This window comes from Triticum urartu, chromosome 7A (assembly GCF_056163025.1).
Source record: "Triticum urartu cultivar PI428250 chromosome 7A, HENAU_Tu73, whole genome shotgun sequence".
Lineage (NCBI taxonomy): Eukaryota > Viridiplantae > Streptophyta > Magnoliopsida > Poales > Poaceae > Triticum > Triticum urartu.
In genome coordinates, this window is record NC_141879.1 from 184,769,057 (window position 1) to 184,795,656 (window position 26,600).

Sequence of the window (26,600 nt, forward strand, 5' to 3'; positions counted from 1 at the left end):
CCCACACTTTAATAAAGAAGGAGTAGATGGTATTATTAGACGTTGTGTACCTGAGCATGAACAGGGACAAATCCTGCGGAAATGTCACTTCGAAGCTTATGAAGGGCATCATGCTAGAGATAGAACAGCTCATAAGGTATTGCAGTCTGGATTTTATTTGCCTACTCTCTTCAAGGATGCCCGTAATTTCATCTTATCTTGTGATGAATGTCAAAGAGTAGGTAATATCGGTAAGCGTCAAGAAATGCCTATGAATTATTCACTTGCTGTTGAACAATTTGATGTTTGGGGATTTGATTATATGGGACCTTTTCCTTCCCGTAATGGGTTTACACATGTTTTGGTTGCTCTTGATTATGTTACTAAGTGGGTAGAAGCTATTCCAACTAGTAGTGCTGATCACAACACCTCTATTAAAATGCTTAAGGAAGTTATTTTCCCAAGGTTTGGAGTCTCTAGATATTTAATGACTGACGGTGGTTCACACTTTATTCATGGTGCTTTCCATAAAATGCTTGCCAAGTATGATGTTAATCATAGAATTGCATCACCATATCACCCTCAGTCTAGTGGTCAAGTTGAACTTAGAAATAGAGAAATAAAATTAATTTTGCAAAAGATTGTCAATAGGTCTAGGAAGAATTGGTCTAAGAAATTAGATGATGCACTTTGGACTTATAGAACAGCATATAAAAATCCTATGGGTATGTCTCATTATAATAGGGTTTATGTAAAAGCTTGTCATTTGCCTCTTGAGTTAGAACATAAAGCATTTTGGGCAGTCAAAGAACTCAATTATGACTTCAAACTTGCTGGTGAAAAGAGGTTATTCTATATTAGATCTCTAGATGAATGGAGAACCCAAGCTTATGAAAATGCAAAATTATTCAAAGAAAAAGTTAAAAGATGGAATGACAAAAGAATCCAAAAGTGTGAGTTTAAAGTCAGAGAATATGTTCTTTTTTAAAACTCTCATTTCAGATTCTTTGCAGGAAAACTCCTCTCAAAATGGGAAGGCCCATATGTCATCGAGGAGGTTTATCGGTCTGCAGCCATCAAAATAAATAATTACGAAGGTACTAACCCGAAGGTTGTCAATGGGAAATGAATAAAACATTATATCTCAGGTACGCCTATTATTGTTGAAAGTAATATTATCCAAACTATGACACCGAAAGAAGACATAAGAGAGTCCTTCCGGAACACTCCAGAATCGTGAAAATAAGGAGGTACGTGATACGGTAAGTAAATGGACTCCGAAAAATACGCAAAATATTTTTTATCAGTTTTGGAATATTTAAAAATTTTAGGAAATAAAGAAACTTCCAGGAAGCGTACCCTGGTGGGCATAAGACACCAGGTGGGTTGTGCCCACCTGGGACACCTTTAGACTCCATTTTTCTACCGTATGCTTGTCCTCCAAGATAAAAACAATCTAGATATACTTCCCGAACCTGTTGATCACCGTATCACGGAGAAATCCTCTGTTATCTTTTCTTGTTGTTTTCTGTCAGATCCCATCTACCATGGCCTCTTCAAGTACATCCGAGGACAAGATCTCTTCTTCTTCACCAACATCACCTTCTTCACCACCAAAAGAGAACTAAGTATCGGGTATGGGCACTCCCCTTGGCTTCCGCTAAGCTTGGGGGAGGTGCCACGGTATCATATCATCCCACTATCTTTTTGCTTGTACTTATGTTAGTTCGATCTTTTTCTTTTGATGAATAAAAGTTTAGTTTGATCCTTTCTTCTTTGAGAGTTTGCTTAGTGATCTATCCTTGTAATCAGTGCAAGTTATATAATAAAGTTTAGTGTAAGCTTTTGTTGTCTTTACTCTCATGTTGCAAATAAATAAAAGAGAAAGGTAATAAATAAAAGAAAGGAAATAAATCTATAATATCATATACTAATCCTATGGTAGGTTATGGCACCACATAAGGAAAATTATAAGTAGAAAAATTTATTAGAGATTGACAAACATAGCATTAGTCAATGATGCAACTCATGAAAGAATTAATAAGGGAAGAGAAGATTCACATATAAATATACTATCCTAGAAATCTTTTGTGATTGTGAGCCCTCATCAAAATATTATATGCCAAAATTGTTGACATTGGACAAGCAAGACAACGTAATGATTTATGCTTGTTCATATTCACATAGAAGTCATATTGTCATGGATCCTTTAACATGTGGTGCTTGCCCACTATGTTTCTTAGCCAAAAATTCCGCACTAAGTAGAGATACTACTTGTGCATCCAAAAACCCTTAAACCCAAATCTCATTTTCAAGAGTCCACCATACCTACCTAGGGATTGAGCAAGATCCCTCAAGTAAGTTGTCATCGGTGCAAAAAGGCAATAAAAATTGCTTCTAAAAATGTGAGATCATTTAGTGTAAGGGAAAATTGATTGTTGCATGAACTTGTGATGGTGAAGAATAAAAGCAACAGACTGCATAATAAAGGTCGCTATCACAAGGGGCAATGTAATGTGACATTCTTTTGCACTAAGGGATTGAGCATACAAACAAATAAGCGCATGTCAACCTCTGCTTTCCTCTGCGAAGGGCCTATCTTTTAATTTTATGCAAGAGTCAAACTTTTTCTCTCCATTCCTTTTATTTTTCTCCTTTGGCAAGCATCATGTGGTGAGGAAAGATCTAGGCACATATGTCCAGTTGAATATGGGTGGCATGAGTTATTATTGTTGACATCACCCTTGAGGTGAGTACGTCGGGAGGCAAAACCATAAGCCCCTATCTTTCTATGTGTCCGGTTGAAACGTTTTGCTCATGTGTACGTGGTAAGTGTTAGCAATCATAGAAGACTATATGATCGTTGAGCATGTGGACTTGCCTAAAGGCTCCGACACGTGACCCTTCTTGAAAAGATGAGGAATTGTAGTTGCAAAGTTGACTGAGAACATAGTTTGTTGGTTTCTAATAGAGTTTTTGTTTTATACTTCGATTGTGTGATGAACTATTACTTATTCATGAGAAGTATGTGATAAAAGTCCTATGTTTAATTTTTTGCTCTTATAATAATCAACATGATGCTTCTAGGTCCATATTTTGTTTTTATCAACACCTCTCTCTCTCTCAAAGCATGTGGACATGTTTTTTAATTTTGGTTTTCACTTGAGGACAAGCGAGGTCTGAGCTTGGGGGAGTAGATACGTCCATTTTGCATCACATTTTCTTACTGTTATTTATGATGTTTTTATCCATAGTAATGCTTTTTGGAGTAATTCTAATGCATTTTCTCTCATATTTGCAAGGTACACACCAAGAGGGAGAATTCCGGCAGCTGGAAATCTTGACCTGCAAAAGCTCCTTCGGGCTACCTATTCTGCACAACTCCAAACAAGCTGAAACTTCATGGAGATTTTTATTTAATATTTAAGTATTATTGGAGCAAATATCTACTAGAGGGGCCCCACCAGGTGGGCACAACCCACCTTGGCGCGCCAGGGAGCCCCGGCATGCCCTGGTGGGTTGTGCTCACCCAGGCCCACCTCCGGTGCCCATCTTCTGGTATATAGGCCGTTTTGACATAGAAAAAATAAGGAGAGGACTTTTGGGACGAAGGGCCACTGCCTCATGGTGGAACTTGGAAAGGAGCACTTTTGCCCTCTGGTGGGGCGATTCCGCCTGGGGAACTTCCCTCCCGAAGGGGGAAATCATCGTCATCATCATCACCAACAACTCTCCCATCTTTGGGAGGGCAATCTCCATCAACATCTTCAACAGAACCATCTTCTCTCAAACCCTAGTTCATCTCTTGTGTTCAATCTTGTTACCGGAACTATAGATTGGTGCTTGTGGGTGACTAGTAGTGTTGATTACATCTTGTAGTTGATTACTGTATGGTTTATTTGGTGGAAGATTATATGTTTAGATCCATTATTCTAATTAATACTCCTCTGATCATGAGCATGTTTATCATTTGTGAGTATTTTACCTTTGTTCTTGAGGTCACAGGAGAAATCATGTTGCAAGTAATCATGTGAATTTGATATGTGTTCGATATTTTGATAGTAGGTATGTTGTGATTCCCTTAGTGGTGTCATGTGAATGTCGACTACATGACACTTCACCATATTTGGGCCTAAGGGAATGCATTGTGGAGTAGCAATTAGATGATGGGTTGCGAGAGTGAAAGAAGCTAAAACCCCAGTTTATGCGTTATTCCGTAAGGGACCGATTGGATCCAAAAGTTTAATGCTATGGTTAGAATTTATTCTTAATACTTTTATCGTAGTTGCGGATGCTTGCGGGAGGGTTAATCATAAGTAGGGGGTTCTTTCAAGTAAGAACATCACCTAAGCACCGGTCCACCCACATATCAAATTATCAAAGTACCAAACATGAATTAAACCAACATGATGAAAGTGACTAGATGAAATTCCCGTGTTCCCTTAAGAACGCTTTTCTTATCATAAGAGACCGTTTTGGCCTGTCCTTTGCCTCAAAAGGATTGGGCTACCTTGTTGCACTTTTGTTACTAATATCGTTACTTGCTCATTACAAATTATCTTGCTATCAAACTATTCCACTACTTACAATTTCAGCACTTGCAGACATTACCTTACTGAAAACTACTTGTCATTTCCTTCTGCTCCTCGTTGGGTTCTACACTCTTACTTATCGAAAAGAGCTACAGTTGATCCCCTATACTTGTGGGTCACCACCCTCCCGGAGGGGGGAATCATCATCATCATCATCACCAACAACTCTCCCATCTTGGGGAGGCCAATCTCCATGTCCATCTTCAATAGCACCATCTCCTCTCTAACCCTAGTTCATCTATTGAGTTCAATCTTTGTACCGGAACTATAGATTGGTGCTTATGGGTGACTAGTAGTGTTGATTACATCTTGTAGTTGATTACTATATGGTTTATTTGGTGGAAGATTATATGTTCAGATCCATTATGCTATTTAATACCTCTCTGATCTTGGGCATGTTTATCACTTGTGAGTAGTTACTTTTGTTCTTGAGGCCATGGGAGAAATCATGTTGCAAGTAATCATATGAACTTGATATGTGTTTGATATTTTTACAGTATGTATGTTGTGATTTCCTTAGTGGTGTCATGTGAACGTTGAGTACATGACACTTCACCATATTTGGGCATAAGGGAATGCATTGTGGAGTAGTTATTAGATGATGGGTTGCGAGAGTGACAGAAGCTTAAACCCTAGTTTATGCGCAATTCCGTAAGGGACCGATTGGATCCAAAAGTTTAATGCTATTGTTAGAATTTATTCTTAATACTTTTCTCGTAGTCGTGGATGCTTGCGAGGGGGTTAATCATAAGTAGGAGGTTTGTCCAAGTAAGAACAACACTTAAGAACCGATCCACCCACATATCAAATTATCAAAGTAGCAAACACAAGTCGAACCAACATGATGAAAGTTGAAAGTGCATTATATCGACTAGAGGGGGGGGGGGGTGAATAGGCGATTTTTATGAAATTCTTCACTGAGGAATTTGCTGGTGAGGAAATTCCTTAGCGAAGAACTACTAGCAGCGGAATAAGTACTCAAAAGTAAGCACAACAGAATACAAGCATAGTCATCATGATGAAATGAAGACAGGCACAGAGTACAGGAAGCGTAATCACAGGATAACACAGGATGAAGACAAACAGACTGAAGAAATTGAACTGAGGAAATTGAGAAAGTCTTCAGTCAAAGTCTTCAAACACAGATTTGAACAAACATACAACATAGATATGAGGAAATGAAAGAGTTGAGGAAATAGAACCAGTAAGCTCGGTGAAGACAATGATTTGGTATACCAGTTCCAACTGCTGTCTCAGTTGTACGTCTGGTTGGAGCGGCTGAGTATTTAAACTCGAGGACACACAGTCCCGGACACCCAGTCAAGGACACTTAGTCCAAGACACCCAGTCCTCACCGTATTCTCCTTGAACTAAGGTCACACAGACCTCGTCCAATCACTCGTGCTAAGTCTTCAGGCGACTTCCAAACCTTCACAAACTCGGTCACTTGGCGATCCACAATTCCTCTTGGATGCTCTAGACCATGACGCCTAACCGTCTGGAAGAAGCACAGTCTTCAAAGGTAACAAGCGTCGGATCCACTCAGGATCAATCTCTTCAGTGATGTTCAATCACTTGGGGTTTGTAGGTGTTTGGGTTTTGGGTTTTTGGTTTTTCCTCACTTGATGATTTTCGCTCAAAGTCCTCGGAGGATGGGTTGCTCTCAAATGACAAGCGTCAGTTTCTCTCGGAGCAGCCAACCAGCTAGTGGTTGTAGGGGGCGACTATTTATAGCCTAGGGAGCAGCCCGACATGATAAGACATAAATGCCCTTCAATGATATGACCGTTAGGTGGATAGATATTTTGGAACAGCTGGCGCATATCACAGCAACGGTCGGAATTTTGAGTAGCAAAATCCTCAGGGCTATCATGTTCCTCACTATGTAGGCAATCCGCACTGGCGAATTCCTAAATCCTCAGTCAGGACAAATTCCTCAGAGACCAGAAGAACTTCGTCTCTGTCACTGAAGAAATTGACTGAACTGTATGAGATTTCCAATGGCTTCACTCGAAGGGATTGGTAGGTGTAGGATTTTGAGTTGAGCATCACATGGAAATTTTTCCTTAGTATTTCCTCGACCCCTTTAACAGTACGGTGTTTCCTATGACTCAAGAAAGAGAAAAAAAACTATGAAAACGAAAGTCTTCAAGCTTCATATTCCTTGCATGAATATCAAGTCTTCACGGACACACCAATTTCTTCACTTTCAAAGTCTTCATGAAAGTCTTCAGAAATACCAAAATCTTCAGTCGAAGATGTTCATTTTTAGGGGTCGACTTTTCCTGTAAATATCAAACTCCTCATAGGCTTATAGACCTGTGTACACTCACACACGCATTAGTCCCTTAACCTATAAGTCTTCAATACACCAAAATCACTAAGGGGCACTAGATGCACTTGCAATCTCCCCCTTTTTGGTGATTGATGACAATATAGGTTAAGTTTTCAACGGGGATAAACATATGAAGTGTAAATACTGATATTGAGGAATTTGATTGCAAGATATAGAAGAACCCCCCTGAAGATGTGCATAGTGAGGAATTTGCTTTTGAAGCAATGCACACTTGAAGAGTTGAATCATGGAGATCTCCCCCTATATCTTGTAATTCACACACACATTTAACATATAATATGAAGAATTTGAAATGCATGATGAAATATGGTGCCTGATGAAATTCAGCATGCGTGCAATAATATTAACGAGGAATAAGCATGCAGAATAGTGCATCAAGAGTATCAGAGCACAGTGCATCAAAAGTATCAGAGCACCATCGGGTTTAAGATTACAACTCGATCCAATAAAGTTTCAGAAGAACGGGAGTTGTAACTTAGAAAAAAACGCCCATATAGTAGACCCGCTTGAAGACTAACTCATATTTCTCCCCCTTTGTCATCGAATGACCAAAAGGATCGAAAATGAGGACTAACGCCCCTGAAGATAATCATGTTGATGAAGGAGCGCCAGCGTTGTTGGGGTCGTTGGTTGATGTAGGGCCTACCGCAGTGTCGTCCAAATCTTCATGTTCATCAGTGCCGCGCGATGAAGAATACGAGCTGGCCACCAGAGAAGGAACCTTGACCTTCTTGAATTTCTTTGGTGGAGGTGCAGACCAGTCAAAATCTTCATTAAGACCCATGTTCTTCAGATCTTCTTCACCATACAGATGTGACAGGATTGCCCAGGTGCGACCGAAGACTTGATGGAGGTAGTAGTGGTTTTTCTTCACTGCATTGTGTGTGGTAGTCATGTTGTGAAGAAGTGAACCATACTGACGCTTAACCCATTTGTGATTTCAATCCAACTTCTGGTGAAGACTAAGCAAAAGTTCACAGTCAGTCATCACGCGCGGAGCAGTGGCTTGAGGAGTGGACTTGGGTGCATTGGCAGAGTCTTGTGTGGCAGAGTCATCATTGGTGGAATAAGATGCAGCTTTGCGAAACTGACCATCCAATGGACGAATGCCTTCATCAATTACAGCTGGTGCCTTGCCCTTTCCATCAACTGAGGAATATGTCTGCTTAAGGACTTCAATTGGGGGCAAGTAGCTGAGATGATTCTGGAAATCATCTTTGTAGTTGAGTGAAGACCTTGTCCTGAGGAATCTCATGATCCAAGGTGCATAAGGCTTCAGCTCAAACGGAGACAGTGCAATATTTGCCATAGTCTTCATGAAGAAATCGTGATAATTGACAGGAATGCCATGAACGATGTTGAATACCAGATTCTTCATGATGCCAACAATTTCCTCATCAGACGAGTCGTGACCTTTGATAGGACTGATTGTCCTCGTAAGAATACGATAAACAGTTCTATGCACGTACAACAATTCCTTCACGAGGAATTTGGTTCTTGGTGCTTGACCTGGCTTCAAAGGTTTCATCAACACCTGCATGTAATGATGTGTGAGCTCTGGTTCACTATAGATGCAACGAGCTTCTTCAAGGGGAGGACTGAGTGGTAGAGCACGAAGCAATTCAGAGGCTGGTGCAGTGTAGTGAGTGTTTTCAGACATCCAGTCTAGCACCCATGATTTCACATCTTCAGCATCTCCGGTGATGTGGAGCATTGCATAGAATTGAAGAATCAGTTCTTCATTCCAATCGCAGATGTCAGAGCAAAAGTTGAGCAGCCCAGCGTCGTGAAGAACATTGAGGACTGGTGCGAAGCACGACAGAGATTCCATATCCACATGAGGAATATGCTCATGGTAGAAAATCTTCTCCTTGTTGAACAGCACTGAGGAATAGAAATTGGCTTGACTAGAAGTACAGAAACGCCTCTTCCTAATGCGAGCAGAGTCATATGGGTTGTAATCTTCGAAGAATACGTGCTCGCCGAAGAAATCATCAGCCTTGAACTTTTTCTTGCGTGAGAATGGATCCTTTGGCTTCGGCAGAGGAGTGTCGGTGAGTTGCATCACGACCTCAGGAATCTCAATCGCAGGTTCTTTAGGCTGAGGAATTTCTGGTTCCTCCTCAGTGGCAGTCTGCGTAGTTGGTTGTTCAGCAGCAGCAGTTTCTTCAGTGCTAGTGGCTGGAATTTCCTCATGGACAGATGCAGTGGGATGAGTTTCTTCAGAGCCCATGTGAACAGTTTGTGTGGGGGACTGAGGAATTTGCTGTAGAGGGGTGAACATAGGAGAGTTTGGATGCTGACTTTCCCTGAATTCATCACTGATTACGGGTGTGGAGCAGCCAATGTCCACATCTTCATCTTCCATTTCTTCAATGCCAGCCTCTTCAGCTGTGAACTGAGGCATAGGAGAGGAGATGATAGGTGTTGAAGGGCTCGCATCCACTTCAATTTCTTCATCCAACGGTTCAGATGAAGCAGCAGAATGAGTTGCTTCATCAGATCCACTGGGGATCACATATTCTTCATCAGAAGGAACAAGGTCCTTTGATGGCCTGGTTGAGATGGGAACAACATCAATCGGATGTGCAAATGAACTTGTCATAGGCTTCATTTTCTTCGGAGCTGAAGAATCTGAAGCAGCTGCTGCTTTCCTTTTCTTCACTGCAGCACGCTCTGCAGCCTTGGTCTTCTTCACATCTGATGCAGATGGAAGCATTGGAGTTGAAGTTGGTGCAGGAGCAGCTGAGGAATCTGGTTGATTTTCTTCAAGCACAACTGATGCAGTTGCCCTGAGTTCTTCAGTTTCTTCAGGCGGACCACTAGTGGGTGCCCTGGCAAATTTCTTCAGTGGCTGGAACGCAGTCATCAGCCTTGGAACTCACATTTTCTTCAGCAGCCTGATTGTCATTAGCGGTGCTGGCATTTTCTTCAGTAGGCTAAGTAGATGCTTCAGCCTGAGGAATTTCCTATTGCGTTGGGGCAGCAACATTTGAAGTGAAGTTATCCGCAAGTTTCACAAAACGAACCTTGGCTCCAAGCCAATCAGCACGATATGCTTCAAAGTCATCACTAAGTTCCTTAATCTCAGTCTGAGTAGTGACAAGTTCTTCAGTTGTCATAGAGACAACGTTTTTCTTCAGATAGCGCTCTTTCTTGTACTGTGCTTTCTTAATCTGTCCGGCCTTCTCAAATTTCCACTTTTCTTCTTGAATGAAGGGGGTCAGCATGTGACTCTGGCCAGGAGTCAGCTTGAAGTCAGGCAAGGGAGTGTTGGGGTCCTTGTGCCAATCATCAATGTAGTCAAGGATCAGCTTGGGATCCAAAAGCAGTGGCACCTCTGATCCTTTGGCTCTAGCGGCCCTAACTTGCCTGTCTCTGATGATTTCTGCAAGTTCATCATCATCAGCTTCGTCTTCATCAGACGGCACTTGGAAAGCGACTTGCTTCTTTTGAGGACTTGGGCGTGGACCTCGTCCAACAGTGGCCTTTGTCTTGAGCAGTGAGGGGCCAGCTGAGGAACTTGGTGCAGCTGAGGAACTAGCTGAGACACCTGAGGCAATGGAGATGCTGGCAGTCCTTTGGCACGAAGCGAGATGCACAGGTGCCGAGGATTTGGTCAGAACAGCTGAAGGCTTTGGCGGAGGAGCCGAGGACTTTGGAGGGAACAGGAGCAGCATGAGGAATTGGCCATGAGGGCTTTGATGATTCTTGCCATGAGGGCATTGCTGAGGAAGCACTTGGCTTGCGCGTAGGCTTCTTTGACATAGCCTTCTTTGGCTTGACAGCAAGGACCTCAGCAGAGGCAGCAGCAGTAGAGTCTTCATTAAATTTCCTCACTGCTTCTCTGGCTTGCTTAGCCAACTTGCCTTGGCGCTTGCCCATTCATCAGGATAGTCCTCACCTTGCTTGAGGCTGGTGGGATTTGCAATTTGGCCAGGTGCTAGTGGTGCTCTTGGGCATGGAGGATTGAGTGCGAATTTCTTCATGTACTTAGGAGTGACATATCCGTACTCCCTCAATTCTCTTGCCCATCTCCTCTCTATCTTCTGAATGCGCACTTTGCGCTCATTCTTGGTTTCCTCAGGAGGAGTGCAGTACCCAGCATATATGTCATCAGGGATTTCAAACGCTGTATTTACCTCAGGCCTCTTTCCTCCCTTCTCTGGCCTTTTACCATCGGCCATTTTCTTCAGTTGAGGAATTTGAACAATTGAATTCTCTGAAGAAGTATGCAACTTTTCTTCGAGGAACGCTGCAAATGAGTTAAGTTGATGAGAACCTAGTGATTCAGTAGCTGACATGTGTACCTGTGAACAGAGTATAGTTGCGAGGAATTTGGAGAGGTCATATGCATTCTCAGAAGGTTTTTCAAAAAGAACAAGTTTGAGGAATTTGACCAGTTGAGTCTTGAAGATTTTCACTAAGCGTTCTTTGTCTTAGGTTCCAGAGTTGTATAGATCGAAGATCCACACAATTGAGGAATCTTGAAGAAAAAATGATGCTTAGAGAAACGAATCAAGAACAGATGACTTTGTGAGGTGTTCAGTGTGTGAAGAAATGAAGAAAAACACTTTTGAAGATTTTGTAGATAATCATTCGAATCAACGAGGGCAGTAAAAGTAACTTTTATTTACCCTGGACGAAGAACACGACGAACTGGAGTGAGGAGATGTGAAGTTCGTCTGTGCAGATCTTCCACGCCCTAACTTGGCGGAGGAAGATGGCTACGACGGCGGCGGAGTGAAGATGTCCGCGGTCGGCGCGAGTACGTCGGCGACGAGGTCGAGGCAGTGAAGCTCTTCCTCACCGGCGGCGATGAAGTAGCGGCGGCGCTAGGGTTTGAGAAGCTCGAGCTGGAGAGAGAGGTCGAGCGGAGTAAAAGAAGTGAGGAAGGGAAGGAGGGGTATTTATAGCCACGGTGAAAAACTGCTCGCCTGAAGAAATTGGACGAACGTGCCCCTGACCCTTCTCATTCGCATGACATGTGTCACCCACGTAGTGAGAGGTGGAGATCGTGTTAGATCGTGGGTGAGTGGATAAGTGTATCGTGGGATGCGGAACGGTTTGAGCGGCAAAGCTGAAAATTTAGATAAGATAGATTTTAAAGTTTCATTCGCAATTTCTTCAGCTGACAAGGACACAGTGAAGATTTTGAACAAGTTTCAAATAGAACGCGCATGAAGAATTTGTGAACAGATTGGGTTGAGTATAGCATAGAGGGGAAGGGTCCGATCACATTCACTTAGCAGAAAACCAACTTGAAGAAATAGCAATAAGTGAATGTTGTAGAGGACATAAACTCATATATATATACATATATATAGCTAATGAAGAAAAACGACGGAACCAGTGAAGACTATGCAAAGTTGAAGAATATGAATAATTTGAGGAATTTCAACTTTTGGTGGTAGCGTGACCCACCGTATAAGAATGATGATTTCAGACACAGCGTACAATTATCGTAGGGTTGTAAGAATCAAATTCTTCATTAATTTCTTCACACTAACAGTGTTATTCTTCATTGATTGAACTAAAACATTTCTTCATGTGTTGCACATCTAAGTCATCAATTTTTCATAAGTGTTAGGATGAGTGTACTTTTCATAGAACATTCGAAGATTCTAGGATATTTAGCTCACACCGCAACTTGCTAAATCTCTTCTCATCCAAGGGCTTTGTGAAGATATCGGCTAGCTATTCTTCAGTCTTCACATGCTCAATAGAAATGTCGCCCTTCAACACATGATCACGAAGAAAATGATAACGAATCTGAATGTGCTTTGTCTTCGAGTGCTGAACTGGGTTGTGAGCAATCTTGATGGCACTCTCAATGTCACAGAAGAGAGGTACATTCTTCATGTTGACGCCGTAGTCCTTGAGAGTTTGCTTCATCCATAGCAATTGGGCACAGCAAGAACCAGCGGCAATGTACTCAGCTTCAGCAATAGATAGTGATACGCAGTTCTGTTTCTTTGAGGACCAACAGACCAAAGATCGTCCGAGGAAATGACATGCACCAGATGTTGAATTGAGATCCACACGATCACCAGCATAGTCAGAGTCAGAATATCCAACAAGATCAAAAGCCGAGCCCTTGGGGTACCATAATCCAAGTGTTGGTGTGTGAGCTAGATATCGAAGAATATGCTTCACAGCCTTATGGTGTGATTCCTTCGGTGCAGCTTGAAATCGGGCACACATGCAAACACTAAGCATTATATCTGGCCTAGATGCACATAAGTATAATAAGGAACCTATCATGGAGCGGTATACCTTATGATCGAAGTCAATACCATTTTCATCAGTGCACAGATGGCCATTTGTGGGCATAGGAATTTTGACACCTTTGCAATCTTGCATGCCGAATTTCCTCAGTACATCCTTGAGGTATTTCTCCTAAGATATGAATATGCCATTGTGTTGTTGACGAATTTGAAGACCTAAGAATAATTTCAACTCTCCCATACTAGACATTTGATATTATTCACTCATCATATAGGCAAATTCATCACTATAACGTTGGTCAGTACAACCAAAGATAATATCATCAACATATACTTGGCACACAAACAATTCACCATCATAAGATTTAGTGAAAAGAGTAGGGTCGAGTGAACCGGGTTTGAAGCCTTTCTTCATGAAGAGTTCCTTCAAAGTATCATACCAAGCCCGTGGGGCCTGCTTGAGGCCATAGAGGGCCTTGTTGAGTCTGAAGACTTTGTCAGGATTCTTTGGATCTTCAAAACCTGGGGGTTGAGCAACATATACTTCTTCCTCAAGCTTGCCATTGAGGAATGCACTTTTCACATCCATTTGATATAGAGTGATATCATGATGGTTAGCATAAGCAAGTAATATGCGAATAGCCTCAAGTCTAGCAACAGGTGCAAAAGTTTCATCGAAATCAATTCCTTCAACCTGTGTGTAGCCTTGAGCTACAAGTCGTGCCTTATTCCTCACCACAAGGCCATTTTCATCTTGCTTGTTGCGGTAGATCCACTTTGTGCCGATGATATTGTGCTTGCGAGGATCTGGACATTTAACCAGTTCCTAGACATTGTTGAGCTTGAACTGATGTAATTCTTCTTGCATAGCCTGAATCCACTCAGGCTCCAGAAATGCTTCATCTACCTTAGTGGGCTCTGTAATAGAGACAAAAGCATACTGCCCACAAAAGTTAGACAAATGTGAAGCTTTTGAGCATGTGAGAGGACCTGGCGCTTTGATGTCATTGATGATCTTTTCAACTTGCACTTCTTTTGCAATGCGAGGATGAGCTGGTTGTCGTTGAAGAATTTGATTAGCGTTTTCTTCAGCACCATTTTCTTCAGCATTTTCCTCAGGTGCATTAGCTCGACGTTCTTCATGTTCTGGAATGAATTCTTCAGCAGATTCTTCAGTAGGAATGACATCCTCAGTAGCCTTGAACTTGATAGTTTCCTCAGGTGTTGGTTCATCTATCACAATAGGTAGGTGCTCTCTTTGCGAGCTGTTAGTTTCATCGAACCGCACATCTATAGTTTCAACAACTTTGTGAAGAACGTTGTTGAAGACTCTATAGGTGTGCGAGTCCTCTCCGTAACCAAGCATAAAACCTTCATGTGCTTTCGGTGCAAATTTTGAGTTGTGATGAGGATCTCTAATCCAACATTTAGCACCGAAGACTTTGAAATAACTTACATTGGGTTTCTTATCAGTGAGGAGTTCATAGGCAGTCTTTTTGAAGAATTTGTGAAGATATACTCTATTGATGATGTGGCACGCAGTATCAATTGCCTCAGTCCAGAAACGTTGAGGCTTTTTGTATTCATCAAGCATAGTGTGAGCCATCTCAGCAAGAGTCCTGTTCTTGCGCTCCACGACGCCATTCTACTAAGGAGTGTAAGGAGCAGATAACTCATGAGTGACACCAAGTTCATCAAGATAGTCATCGAGACCAAAATTCTTGAACTCAGTGCCATTGTCACTTCTGATGTGCTTGATCTTCACACCAAAGTTGGTTGAAGCCCTCAAGGAAAATCGTTTGAAGACTTCCTGCACTTCATGTTTGTAAGTAACAAGGTGTACCCATGTGTAACGAGAATAATCATCAACAATAATGAAGCCATATTGAGATGCTTTATTTGAGATAGCAGAATAATGATTAGGACCAAAGAGATCCATGTGAAGCAATTCAAATGGGCGAGTGGTGGTCATGATAGTCTTCGCTGGATGCTTGGCCTTGGTCATCTTCCTAGCTTCACAGGCTCCGCATAGGTGATCCTTGAGGAATTTGACATTCTCGATGCCAATCACATGCTTCTTCTTCTCAAGCATGTGCAAATTCCTCATGCCTGCATGACCAAGTCGTCGATGCCAGAGCCAGCCTTCTGAAGCTTTTGCAAGTAAGCACACGGCTGGTTGTGGTCCTGTAGAGAAATCAACAATATACAGGTCTCCTCTCCTAAAGCCTTCGAAGACTTTGGAATTGTCAGCTTCCATAACCACAACACAACGGTGCTTGCCAAAGACAACAACCATATCAAGATCACAAAGCATTGAGACAGACATAAGGTTGTATCCTAAGGACTCAACAAGCATGACTTTGTCCATGTGTCGATCCTTTGTAATCGCAATCTTTCCTAGACCCAATACCTGACTTTTGCCTTTGTCAGCAAAGATGATATGCTTTAGATGCAACGGAGATAATGGAGCATCCATCAATAGATTCTTGTCACCAGTCATGTGGTTTGTACATCCACCATCGAGGACCCACTCAGTGGCTTTGGGTTGATCATCCTGCAGATGAATTAGTGCAACTTACAAACTCATATACTTCATCAGTGAAGAACATGACATCAATTCATCAGATCAATTTCATTAAGTAAAAGAACTGATAAAGCAATATGAGGACATGAGAAATGAAAGTTCATTTCTTCATGATTAGCCTGCGTCCTTTCAGGCATGCTTAGGTCTCGAGCAAATTCTTTAGACGATTATGTGAGTCTGGAGACCTGACCCTACAGAAGAGATTAGTTCTTTTTCTTCACCACCCACATCTGAAGGGGTGGCAAAGAGTTCATCATTCTGCGAGCTCCATACGAGAAGGATGGCATGGAAGCCAGTCCATTTCGTTTCACATAAGAGGGGTTATAGTAAGCATAAGAGTAAGCAGAGAAATTCTTCGAGGACTTATGGACATAATGATTTGAAGAATAATGCACATATCCATAATCCTTAGATCTTCCCTGCGAAACAGACGGGTTAGCACGATGATGTTCATATGAGGACTTTGATCCATATGAGGAATTTGGTCCGTATGAGGAATTTGATCTGGGGTTCCTATTCTTCACAGGTGGTGTCATGATGACATTCACCTAAAGATTATCAAGACATCTTTTGGGAACCCAGATTTTCTTCATAGGGGAGCCGTTCCTGCAGTTAGTGCCAATATATCTAGCAAATACTTCACCATTCTGATTTTTGAATAGCTTATAGTTGAAGTCAATTGACTCATCATCAGAATGAGGAGATTCACATGCAAATCTAGATAAGTTAGATGGATCAACTAGAGGTCCCTTTGCAGCAACCCATGTAGTTTTGGGGTACTGCTCAGGCTTCCAATATGTACCATCATCATTGAGTTTCCTCTCAAAGGCGATACCCTCTTTCCTAGGGTTCCTGTTGAGGATCTGCTTTTTAAGCACATCACAAAGAGCCTGATGCCCTTTGAGGCTTTTGTACATGCCTGTCGTGTACAATTCCTTCAGCCCTGCATCGTCAGTGATACTAGCAATGTCCTCAGATGAGGAATTAGTGATAGCAGAGGCATGTGAAGAATTTGACACATTAGCAGCATTTGAACATTCAGGTGAAGAATTAGCAAATTCATGTTCAATGCACTTCAAGCATGGAGGAACAAATTCTTCCTGAGATGCGCTGATTTGTTGAGCAAGTAATGAATCGCGCTCCTTCTGAAGAACTTCATAACTCACTCTTAGCATCTCAAGGTCTTGCTTTCTTTGAAGAAATTCATAAGAAAGCTTCTCATGATCCGATAAGAGAGTGTTATGATGACTTTGAAGTTTGTCAAGCTTGGACTGAAGTCTCTGAAGATTTTCAGTCAAAGTTTCAGTGCGATCCATTTCTTCACCCAACATGTCATCACTTTTATTTAGCATGTTTTGAACCTTTTCTAAAGCCCTTTGTTGTTTTATAGCAATCTTAGCAAGTTTAGAATAGCTGGGTTTAAGGTTTTCATCAGATTCATTCTCACTTGATTCAGAAGAGGTATATTTGAGTACCTTGGCATGCTTTGCCATGAAGCAATAGGTGGGAGTGTAGTCATCATCGCCTTCATCAGCCTTGTTGGTGAGATCATTTTCTTCAGTTTTGAAGATAGACTTGCTGACGAATGCAGTAGCGAGAGCAAGGCTCGCCACTCTGGATTCGGAATCCTCAGATGACTCCTCTTCCTCATTTTCTTCAGATTCAGCCTCAGAGTCCATTTCTTCGCCAATGAATGCCCTGGCCTTCTTGGAGATGCTCTTCTTGTGATATGAAGTCTTGGAGGATTTTGTTGATGAGGATTTTGTGGATTTCTTCTTTTTCTTTGCATCATCAGAACTGTAATCCTTGTATTTCTTCTTCTTTGATTCATTTTCCCACTGAGGACAATCTTGAATGAAATGTCCAGGTTTCTTGCACTTGTGTCAGAGCCTCTTCTTGTAGTCACTGGATGAGGAATCATTGCTCCTTGAGGATCTTCCAAGGCGACCACGTCTTGAGAACTTTTGGAACTTCTTCACGAGCAGAGCCAGATCATGGCTCAGTTCTTCAGGATCACCAAGGCTGCTACCAGAGTCTTCATCTTCGGACTCAAATACTGCCTTGGCCTTCAGTGCACGTGTTCTACCATAGCTTGAACCATAGAGATCTCTCTTTTCAGCAAGTTGGAACTCATGAGTATTTAGCCTCTCGAGAATATCAGCGGGATCAAGTGACTTGTAATCAGCACGTTCTTGTATCATCAATGCCAAAGTGTCAAATGAGGAATCAAGCGATCTCAGCAATTTCTTCACCACCTCATGGTCGGTGATGTCAGTGGCACCAATTGCTTGAAGCTCATTTGAGATGTCAGTGAGGCGATCGAAGGTTTGTTGAACATTTTCATTGTCGAGTCTTTTGAAGCAGTTGAAGAGATTGCGGAGAACATCAACTCGAGAGTCACACTGAGTTGAGACTCCTTCATTCACTTTGGACAACCTGTCCCAGATAAGCTTTGCTGTTTCCAAAGCACTCACTCTGCCATACTGTCCTTTGCTCAGATGGCCACATATGATAATCTTCGCTTGAGAGTCGAGTTGCTTGAATCTCTTCACATCAGTAGCATTCAGAGAAGGTGTGACTGAGGGAACACCATTTTCCACAACATACCAGAGATCGTTATCAATTGCTTCAAGATGCATTCGCATCTTATTCTTCCAGTAGGGGTAGTCCATCCCATCGAAGGTAGGACACCCAGCAGAGACCTTGATCATACCTGTGGTCCACATAACTAAAACTCCAGGCGGTTAAACCAAAATCACACAGAAGAAGGGAGTACCTTGCTCTGATACCAATTGAAAGTGCGTTATATCGACTAGAGGGGGGGGGTGAATAGGCGATTTTTATGAAATTCTTCACTGCGGAATTTGCTGGTGAGGAAATTCCTTAGCGAAGAACTACTAGCAGCGGAATAAGTACTCAAAAGTAAGCACAACAGAATACAAGCATAGTCATCATGATGAAATGAAGACAGGCACATAGTACAGGAAGCGTAATCACAAGATAACACAGGATGAAGACAAACAGACTGAAGAAATTGAGCTGAGGAAATTGAGAAAGTCTTCAGTCAAAGTCTTCAAACACAGATATGAACAAACATACATCACAGATATGAGGAAATGAAAGAGTTGAGGAAATAGAACCAGTAAGCTCGGTGAAGACAATGATTTGGTAGACCAGTTCCAACTGCTGTCTCAGTTGTACGTCTGGTTGGAGCTGCTGAGTATTTAAACTCGAGGACACACAGTACCGGACACCCAGTCAAGGACACTTAGTCCAAGACACCCAGTCCTCACCCTATTCTCCTTGGACTAAGGTCACACAGACCTTGTCCAATCACTCATGGTAAGTCTTCAGGCGACTTCCAAACCTTCACAAACTTGGTCACTCGGTGATCCACAATTCCTCTTGGATGCTCTAGACCATGATGCCTAACCGTCTGGAAGAAGCACAATCTTCAAAGGTAACAAGCGTCGAATCCACTCAGGATCAATCTCTTCAGTGATGTTCAATCACTTGGGGTTTGTAGGTGTTTGGGTTTTGGGTTTTTGGTTTTTCCTCACTTGATGATTTTCGCTCAAAGTCCTCAGAGGATGGGTTGCTCTCAAATGACAAGTGTCAGTTTCTCTCGGAGCAGCCAACCAGCTAGTGGTTGTAGGGGGCGGCTATTTATAGCCTAGGGAGCAGCCCGACATGATAAGACATAAATGCCCTTCAATGATATGACCGTTAGGTGGATAGATATTTTGGAACAGCTGGCGCATAGCACAGCAACGGTCGGAATTTTGAGTAGCAAAATCCTCAGGGCTATCATGTTCCTCACTATGTAGGCAATCCGCACTGGCGAATTCCTAAATCCTCAGTCAGGACAAATTCCTCAGAGACCAGAAGAACTTCGTCTCTGTCACTGAAGAAATTGACTGAACTGTATGAGATTTCCAATGGCTTCACTCGAAGGGATTGGTAGGTGTAGGATTTTGAGTTGAGCATCACATGAAATTTTTTCCTTAGTATTTCCTCGACCCCCTTTAACAGTACGGTGTTTCCTATGACTCAAGAAAGAGAAAAAACAAAACTATGAAAACGAAAGTCTTCAAGCTTCATATTCCTCGCATGAATATCAAATCTTCACGGACACACCAATTTCTTCACTTTCAAAGTCTTCATGAAAGTCTTCAGAAATACCAAAATCTTCAGTCGAAGATGTTCATTTTTAGGGGTCGACTTTTCCTGTAAATATCAAACTCCTCATAGCCTTATAGACCTGTGTACACTCACACACGCGTTAGTCCCTTAACCTATAAGTCTTCAATACACCAAAATCACTAAGGGGCACTAGATGCACTTACAATCTCCCCCTTTTTGGTGATTGATGACAATATAGGTTAAGTTTTCAACGAGGATAAGCATATGAAGTGTAAATACTGATATTGAGGAATTTGATTGCAAGATATAGAAGAACTCCCCCTGAAGATGTGCATAGTGAGGAATTTGCTTTTGAAGCAATGCACACTTGAAGAGTTGAATCATGGAGATCTCCCCGAATATCTTGTAATTCATGCACGCATTTAACATATAATATGAAGAATTTGAAATGCATGATGAAATATGGTGCCTGATGAAATTCAGTATGCATGCAATAATATTAACGAGGAATAAGCATGCAGAATAGTGCATCAAGAGTATCAGAGCACAGTGCATCCAAAGTATCAGAGCACCATCGGGTTTAAGATTACAACTCGATCCAATAAAGTTTCAGAAGAACGAGAGTTGTAACTTAGCAAAAAAAACGCCCATATAGTAGACCCGCTTGAAGACTAACTCATATTTCTCCCCCTTTGTCATCGAATGACCAAAAGGATCGAAAATGAGGACTAACGCCCCTAAAGATAATCATGTTGATGAAGGAGCACCAGCGTTGTTGGGGTCGTTGGTTGATGTAGGGCCTGCCGCAGTGTCGTCCAAATCTTCATGTTATCAGTGTCGCGCGATGAAGAATATGAGCTAGCCACCAAAGAAGGAACCTTGACCTTCTTGAATTTCTTCGGTGGAGGTGCAGACCAGTCAAAATCTTCATTAAGACCCATGTTCTTCAGATCTTCTTCACCATACAGATGTGACAGGATTGCCCAGGTGCGACCGAAGACTTGATGGAGGTAGTAGTGGTTTTTCTTCACTACATTGTGTGTGGCAGTCATGTTGTGAAGAAGTGAACCAAACTGACGCTTAACCCATTTGTGATTTCGATCCACCTTCTGGTGAAGACTAAGCAGAAGTTCACGGTCTGTCATCACGCGCGGAGCAGTGGCTTGAGGAGTGGACTTGGGAGCATTGGCAGAGTCATGTGTGGCGGAGTCATCATTGGTGGAATAAGATGCAGCTTTGCGAAACTGACCATCCAGTGGATGAATGCCTTCATCAATTACAGCTGGTGCCTTGCCCTTTCCATCAACTGAGGAATATGTCTGCTTGAGGACTTCAATTGGGGGCAAGTAGCTGAGATGATTCTGGAAATCAGCTTTGTAGTTGAGTGAAGACCTTGTCCTGAGGAATCTCATGATCCAAGGTGCATAAGGCTTCAGCTCAAACGGAGACAGTGTAACATTGGCCATAGTCCTCATGAAGAAATCGTGATAATTGACAGGAATGCCATGAACGAAGTTGAATACCAGATTCTTCATGATGCCAACAATTTCCTCATCAGATGAGTCGTGGCCTTTGATGGGACTGAGGGAGTCCTGGATTAGGGGGTGTTCGGATAGCCGAACTATACCTTCAGCCGGACTCCTGGACTATGAAGATACAAGATTGAAGACTCCGTCCCGTGTCCGGAAGGGACTTTCCTTGGCGTGGAAGCCAAGCTTGGCGATACGGATGTTCAGATCTCCTACCATTGTAACTGACTCTGTGTAATCCTAACCCTCTCCGGTGTCTATATAAACCAGAGGGTTTTAGTCCGTAGGACGACATACACGTCAACAATCATACCATAGGCTAGCTTCTAGGGTTTAGCCTCTCTGATCTCGTGGTAGATCTACTCTTGTACTACCCATATCATCAATATTAATCAAGCAGGACGTAGGGTTTTACGTCCATCGAGAGGGCCCGAACCTGGGTAAAACTTCGTGTCCCTTGCCTCCTGTTACCATCCGGCCTAGACGCACAGTTCGGGACCCCCTACCTGAGATCCGCCGGTTTTGACACCGACATTGGTGCTTTCATTGAGAGTTCCTTCGTGCCGTCGCCGTTAGGCCCGAGGGCTCCTACGATCATCAATAGCGATGCAGTCCGAGGTGAGACCTTCCTCCCTGGACAGATCTTCGTCTTTGGCGGCTTCGCGCTACGGGCCAATTCGCTTGGCCATCTAGAGCAGATCGAAAGCTACGCCCCTGGCTGTCAGGTCAGATTCGGAAGTTTAAACTACACGGCTAACATCCACGGAGACTTGATCTTCGACGGATTCGAACCACTACCGAGCGTGCCGCACTGTCACGACGAGCACGATCTAGCTCTGCCGCCGAACAGTGCCCTGGAGGCCGCACCTGCATCGGCTCCGACCCTTAGTTCGGAGCCAACCGCGCCGATCGAGGATGGACGGTTGGACGCCACCTCGGGGGCTGTAATCCCAATGGCGGCTGAGCCGAACACCAGCCCCGTACTCTGCAAGACTCGTGACTCCATGGAGCCGGATTCTTCTCCGGACTCCGAACCCTCCGCACCCCTGCCGATCGAATCCGATTGGGCGCCGATCATGGATTTCACAGCCGCGGACGTCTTTCAGCACTCGCCTTTCGGCGATATCCTGAAGTCACTGAAGTCTCTCTCTTTATTAGGAGAGCCCTGGCCGGACTACGGTCAGCAAGGTTGGGGTACGGACGATGAAGAAATTCAAAACCCAGCCACCACCCACTTCGTAGCCACTGTCGACGACTTAACCGACATGCTCGACTTCGACTCCGACGACATTGACGGTATGGACGCCGATGAAGGAGATGATGAAGAACCAGCGCCTATTGAGCCCTGGAACGCCACCTCGTCATACGACGTATACATGGTGGACACACCAAAATATGACGACGAAGAGCGGAAGGACGCACCGAAGGATTGTTCCCTCGAAAAGAAGTCAAAGCGGCGACGCAAGCGCCGCCCCAAATCCCGCCTCGACAGAAATAGCGATCACACAGACCTAGCGCTGGAGCAGGGCGAACCGCTGCTAGACAACGGCAATCCAGATAATCGAACCGAACAAACAAATCCTATCAAGGATAATGGTCCGGACGACATAACGCCGGACAAGCACCCGGAGCAACAGAACGCCCGTAAAAGTCTTGTTGCCACCGCGAGGAGCCTTAAAAAGCAGAAGCGAAGGCTCAAGGCCGCGCAAGACACACTCCAATTCAGATGGAGCAAAATACTCAACACTGCAGCAAGGTACGGCGACAATCGCCCCTCCAAGAGCTACCCAAAGCGGAAGCTGCTACCCGAATTCGATGAGGAGGCCGCAGACCCCCCACAACCAAATATCAAAGCAGCCACCTGGTCGGATAGACGACCCCTCTACCAACACAGAGCGGCATACAACGCCGCTCACAATACAACACGCGACCCAGGTGAGGGTTCGCACCCAAAGGACGGCGCAACAAGATCCATCTATGGACCACACAAGCGCCCCCCAGCATACAATGCAACACAACAAATATCCGAACAACGCGGTACACTTAGCTACAGGGGTGCCGCACACCCTCTATGTTTCACCGATGAGGTGCTGGACCATGAATTTCTAGAGGGATTCAAACCCGTAAACATAGAGGCATACGATGGAACAACAGACCCCGGGGTTTGGATTGAGGACTATATCCTTCATATCCATATGGCTCGAGGAGATGATCTCCACGCCATCAAATACTTACCCCTCAAGCTCAAAGGGCCAGCTCGTCACTGGCTCAAAGGCCTCCCTGAAAGCTCCATTGGAAGTTGGGAAGAGCTCGAAGACGCCTTTCGGGAAAATTTTCAAGGGACTTATGTCCGACCTCCGGATGCGGATGATCTGAGTCATATAACTCAGCAGCCGGAGAGTCAGCCCGAAAGCTTTGGAATAGGTTTCTTACTAAAAAGAACCAGATTGTCGACTGTTCGGACGCCGAAGCCTTAGCGGCTTTCAAGCATAGCGTCCGTGACGAATGGCTCGCCAGACACCTCGGCCAAAATAAGCCGAGAACAATGGCCGCATTAACAAACCTCATGACCCGCTTTTGCGCGGGTGAGGACAGCTGGCTAGCCAGATGCAGCACTAGCGATCCCAACACATCTGAAGTTAGAGATGGAAACGGGAAATCACGGCGCAATAGCAATAACAAACGCCGGAATAAAGAAGACAGCACGAAGGGCACGGCAGTAAACGCCGGATTCAAAGTCTCTCGGCCAGGACAAAAGCCGCCCCTAAAGGCACCAGGGATGAACTGTCCAGCCTCAACAAAATTCTGGACCAAGTATGTCAGATCCATAGTACCCCTGGCAAACTTGCCAATCATACGCACAGAGAATGTTGGGTCTTCAAGCAGTCCGGCAAGCTCAATGCCGTACACAAGGGGGAGGATACACCTAGTGAAGACGAGGACGAACCTCCCAAGCGAGACACGGGGGGACAAAAGAAATTTCCACCCAAAGTCAAAATAGTAAACGTGTTACACGTGATCAAGGGAAAAAGCAATGCAGCACTCCCAGAAAAATATACCGAAGCGCCTATCACCGCGAAGTCCTGCCACTGGTCATCTCAACCGATCATTTTCGACCATCGCGATTGTTCAGCAAGTATCCGACATGCAGGATGGGTCGCCCTGGTGTTAAACCCAGTAATTGGCGGATATCACTTCACACGAGTATTGATGGATGGCGGCAGCAGCCTAAACCTAATATATCAGGATACAATCCGTGGGATGGGGTTAGACCCAACACAAATTCGCCATAGCAACACTACCTTTAAAGGAGTAACGCCAGGCCCAGGGGCTCGTTGCACGGGCTCCCTCCTATTACAAGTCATATTCGGCTCCCCCGATAACTTCCGTCACGAGCATTTAACTTTCCACATCGCTCCGTTCCAAAGTGGCTATCAAGCACTGCTCGGACGCGAAGCTTTCGCTCGCTTTAATGCGATACCACACTACGCCTCCCTTACACTCAAGATGCCCGGTCCACGAGGCATCGTTTCAGTGCACGGAAGTATCAAGCGATCTCTGCGTGCCGAAGAGAGTGAGGCTGCCTTGGCAGCCGCACGCTAAAGGCGCCCGGACCAACGAAAGCATCCAATAGGTCATCAAGACCTCAGACACAACTAATCGAGTCCGGTGCCACTACTTATACCGCATAAATGGTCACACCCCTAGTCATCAATACAAGGGGCTCAATGCGCGCAGACATGTGGCCATTCCTCCTCATCTTGAATTATGCATAGTTTCTTTAACTATCTTTTTTTGCACGACAACCTTTTTCACCTAAATTCCTCTCTTTTACAGACGATCATTGTGCCACACCCGTCCAGGATACGGCACAACAGAGACACAGGCACAGACGTGCAGCAGGGACCCGCTCCAAGGATTCTTTTTAGATTAAGACCCCGCGTAAACCTTTTTTTACTGTCTCTTGTTGATACATATCCACCGTTGAGAAGGATGCTGACGTCTTGGCATGTGGCGACGCCAGACCAATGCACGTACCTGGACATAAGGGGCTTCTTACGAAGGCCATTATTTAGGCCTGGTTTATACCACAAAGACCGAATACCTTAGGGAGTGTTCGGCGTCGCGAGTTTGGCCCTATATGCATCAGCTCCGAATCATTTTCTTTGGTCAAATGTTGGGTTTGCCCGGCTCCTGTGTTTTGGTGCCTTATGTTCCACTTTACCGGCTAAGGTAGCACCAGGAGAACTACTGCGATTGTGCCCTGGTTCATCCGGATGAGCACCTCAGTAGAGAAAGCCAAAAACTGACTGTCATGATCTAGCGCGAGACTGGTCAACCACTCGATGACCCATGGGAATGTTAGAACTCCCCCGCCTTAACGAAGGGCCGCTTTCCGGCCAGGCATATACGCACCCCGGGATCGGGAGAGTGCGGAGCCACCAGGGGCTATCTAGTAGCCCCACTGTCAAACTCCTATGGCTAAGTGAAAGTGTTAAAGCATTATAGTCCGGTTGCCTCGCTTGCTCCGCTATCACCTCCTTAATAGGACCAAGACGTTGGGTTAAGTGTGAACGCGTGTTTCTGCGAACACCTCCGCATTATATGCGTGGGGGTTGAAGCCGACGACTGCAATCTTTCAGGTTATACACATGTATACATAAACGGCCGCCCAGGAGGCATCACAATACTTTCAGGCAAAAGTATAAAAGTAGTCTTATGAAAATTTATAAAAGCATTTTGCTTACAATGAGATTACATGTCACTCAAACATAATATTTTTTGAGCACTGGGTCTCTATCAAACGAGCACCCTCAAGAACTTCCTCAAAGTAGTGCTCAGCAGCCCTTCGACCTATGGCCGAATCCTGCGCTGCAACAGTGGTAGCATCCATCTCTGCCCAGTATGCTTTAGCACGGGCAAAGGCCATTCGTGTGCCTTCTATGCACGCCGACCTCTTCATCGCATTTATGCGCGGCACCACGTCAAGGAACTGCTGCACCAAGCTGAAATAGCTGCTCGGTTTTGACCTTTCAGCCATAGCTGATCCACAACAGACCTCATGGAGAGTCCGGACAACCTATTTAGTTCGGCCCATTTGGCTAATTGGTCCGTCAATGAAAGCGGACGCTCGGGAGAAAGGAATTGTTTCCAAAACAACTGGTCTACTTCACGGTCCGTCTGACTCTG